The sequence below is a fragment of the Pinus tabuliformis genome, chromosome J, assembly GCF_031772625.1.
Source record: "Pinus tabuliformis cultivar Carrire ecotype Pingquan chromosome J, CPIR1, whole genome shotgun sequence".
NCBI classification, from domain to species: Eukaryota; Viridiplantae; Streptophyta; class Pinopsida; order Pinales; family Pinaceae; genus Pinus; species Pinus tabuliformis.
The window spans coordinates 55,137,485-55,141,208 of NC_142295.1; positions in this window are offsets into that span (position 1 = coordinate 55,137,485).

Below are 3,724 nucleotides of genomic sequence, written 5' to 3' on the forward strand. Positions count from 1 at the left end.
TTTGTTCTTTGTGTATTTGTTACATCATTTGCAGTTTCCCATTACGAAAGTAAACTAGTCATACTGTCGCCCTTAGATCTAGACCTGTCATAAGTGTCATTTTGATCTTGGGAGTGAGTTTGTTTGCTGTTCACAGTTGATTTAGCTTTTACTTTTGTCGTTTGGTTTTAATTTATGCATTTCTAGTGTCAAAACAAGTAAATCATAAGGTGTCGTAATCGTCTTTTGATTTTGAAAAAGGAACTTGTTTATGTTTTCACTTGAAATCGAATTCAAATTCGTACAACAGCTTTCTTTTTAGGCATCAATATTAAGGAAGCGAAAACAAATACATGCATTTGTGCATTTGCATCTTGATAGTTTGCATGCTTTGATTTAGGAAAAGTGCATTACAGTGTGCTCTATGCTCTTTGAGAAAAGTTGTATCTTCCTTTTCCCCTTGTAGCTAGGATTTTCATTGTTGAAAAGATATAAAAGCTTGCTTATCATCTTTAGACTGCATTTAGGAATTGTATCATACATCTCGTGGTGATCCAAAAAGGCAAACTTCTAAGAAAGATCAACCTAAAATAAATTGAATGAACTTAACAACGCTTTGTAACATAACACACAACATAGAGGTCTAGGCTAGAGACGTGTTCCGGCGTCGTAAAACCTGGTGACTGTCGATCTCGCTGATGGTTGGGTGATTCCTCCTGAGAGACGATAGCGCCAGTACGGATTGTGCTCCCACGTACCGTCGAGTATATATTGGGAGACCCCTATAGGCATAAACCCTTTATCCTTAGGAAGCCGTGTCGGCCACCCTACTGATCGCAATGCACTGAACACAACATTCGGGAAGATTGACCGCCCGTACCGTAAAAAGTATTCTGCGGTTTTGCGAAAAGTTTGGCACACCCTCTACCTAGAACTCCAGAGCAGTTCCTTTTGGCCCTTTTCAGACTCTATAATAGAAAAAGTCCATCCGAGAATTTGTCACTTCGGGCTCGTTAAAACATCGAAGGAGACTAGAGTCATCTTTAGCTTTTTCTCGACTCTTTAAAAGTGAAAAAGCAAGTTGTGTCTAAAGCGTCTAAAAATTCATTTAATTCGGAAACACACTTTCCCCTTTTTGTATTTTGGTTGATCGAGTAATCCGCAATCGTGGAAGAAAGTCAATTGAAACCCCGTCGTTCGTGGAGGCTTATGAGTCAACCGTCTTTGTCTCCGGAATTGAAAACAGTACGGACAAAGCGAACTCGTTTAACCGGTTCGAAATCTCCTATCAAAGTTAGAACAAGTGTTCCAACAACATCTGAGATTCCGGTTACTCCAAACATTTCTGGAAACCCTGCCTCTACAGAAGAAGTTCAACAACCACAAAGGGACAGTGACACTGATCCTAGTCTGAGAGCAAACACTTGTGTTATTGAACCAGTTCCATCTGTAACTGGTTCAGAGAGTCTTGTTCCTCAAACATCTGTCGCTGTTGATTCAACCCCTTCTTCGGCACTAGAAATATTTTACGGACCTGACGGTCTTCCCCTTCCACCTGGTTTGATTGCGATAGAGGAAATTGTAGAAGATCCGCAAGCAAGTACTCCAACACATTTTGGAGTCGGGGTCACTCTATTTCCTTCGACATCAGAAGTTAGTCTACCACTAGTGGAAGTTCCTGTAGAATCGCTAGGTAATATTTTGGATAGACTCAAAATGTCTGAACAACCGTCAACATCTAGGACTGTGTCAAATGACACAGCGACAATAGAACTCCCTGCCGTCACTCCGACAATGTTTGCCGGCATACCATCTGTCCCGACTAGCTCACAACTGCTAGAAGGAGTCCACCCAGGGACTATTTCGACAGTGTGGTCCGTTCCTGTTTGTTCCTCCGGAATAATATCTGGCAACTCTTATGTTGAGACTCGCCAAATTGATCCATTTGGAGGTCAATTTGGGCAATCCAGTCCCCAGGGGCAGACAATCCCCTTGAATTCCGGATTGCCACCGTATGGGGGGCAGTATGCCCTTTCATTACCCCCTTAGGGAGGATATCCATACGGGAGTTCACAACAGTATTCAGGTTATACTAGAGTTACATCAAGTGGTTGGGTACCTATACTACCCCAACAACCAAGGGTTGTGTATTCTATGCAACAATGTGTACCTATGTCGAACATTCCTACAACACCAGCTATTGTAACAGTGTCACAAGTTCAAACGTTGCCTGTTGTATGTCAACATCAGATTTCTCAGGTTGTAATGCAACAACCCCTTGACCCTGCGACTCAACCACAATCGCCAACTGGTGGGGCGACACAGGTCCAAACGAGTACAATTACCCCACACCTTGGTCCAACGGTTAATATAGCGCAACAGAACATGGCTTCGCAACCGTGGCTGATGCAGTATCGACAACCATAATTCCAACAAGTATACCAAGGTTCTGAGCAGCAGATATTTGCGAACAGTGGACAACCGTACATTCAAACGGTCAAAACCAACCACTTTACAGTGGTCATGTCCACCAACCGTATCAGTCATACCAACATCAATTACATTATGCTGGTATGCAAAGGCCAACTGCTCAGGCAATCCCATCGTATCTTGGGTATGCTTCACCTAACCTGAATCAACAGTTACCATTCGTGGAAACTTTAGAGTTACCCGATTTACACCGATTAACAAACGATCCAATTGCTTACGCCCCTTGGTGGCCAGCGATTCCTCACAAACTTCCTTCAGACATTCCTAAATTTAATGGAAATCCAGGTGAAGACCCATCGAATCACATGATGACATTTCATCTATGGTGTTCATCAAACACCCTGAACGATGATTCGATAAGGCTTCTCCTTTTTCAGAGGACGTTAACGGGTCCAGTGGAAAAATGGTATATTGAATTTCCTAGAGCTTCGTTCGACAATTTCAGCACCTTAGCCACGACTTTCTTAACCCATTTTCAATTACCGATAAGGTATGAAACTGGAACAGAAATCTTAACCAACTTCAAACAGACAACGACCACTCACATATCTGATCATATACATGAGTGGCGACGTCGTCGTAGGATGGTAAAAACGTACATTCCCAATCAGCTATTAGTTGAATGGTTTATCAAGTCGTTACTTCCTGCTATAACGGAAGATGTGGCAAAGGGAGGAGTCGTAACGGAAGAGCAAGTTATCGCTCGTGCGCAGTATCTAGATGTAGTCTATACTCAGTCTGGTACGCTCTACGACAAAATACCTGACGCCCCTAGACCGGAATTCTCAATTCCTCCTCCTCCTAAATCAAACAATGACTCTCATGCCGGTGATGGCGTGATTGGCACGACAAACGCGAAATCGACAAAGGCCAACTCCAAGAAGGCCCGTAAGATTTCGGATCAAAATGCAAACGACGAAATTCTTGCTTCGGAAGTAAATGTCGTATCAGCAGATAAAGGCAAAGAAACCAAACAACTAGGAAGCAAGAAAAAGAAAAGCAAAGGGAAGAAGAAGAAACAGGGTGAGTCATCTCCCAAAAAAACTTCTTTAAACCCTCCTGGAAATAGGAAACCACCCTCAACGGGATGTCACATATGTGATGAGGATCATTGGACCTCACAATGTCCATACAAAGCTGAGCTTAAAAGATTCTTTAAGAGTTCGCAAACCTCAGCTGTGTTAACTGACCCGTTTCCAAATCCAGGCACAAATCTGGTTGATAGTGGAAATGCTTCCCCGTCGCAAGTGCTTAT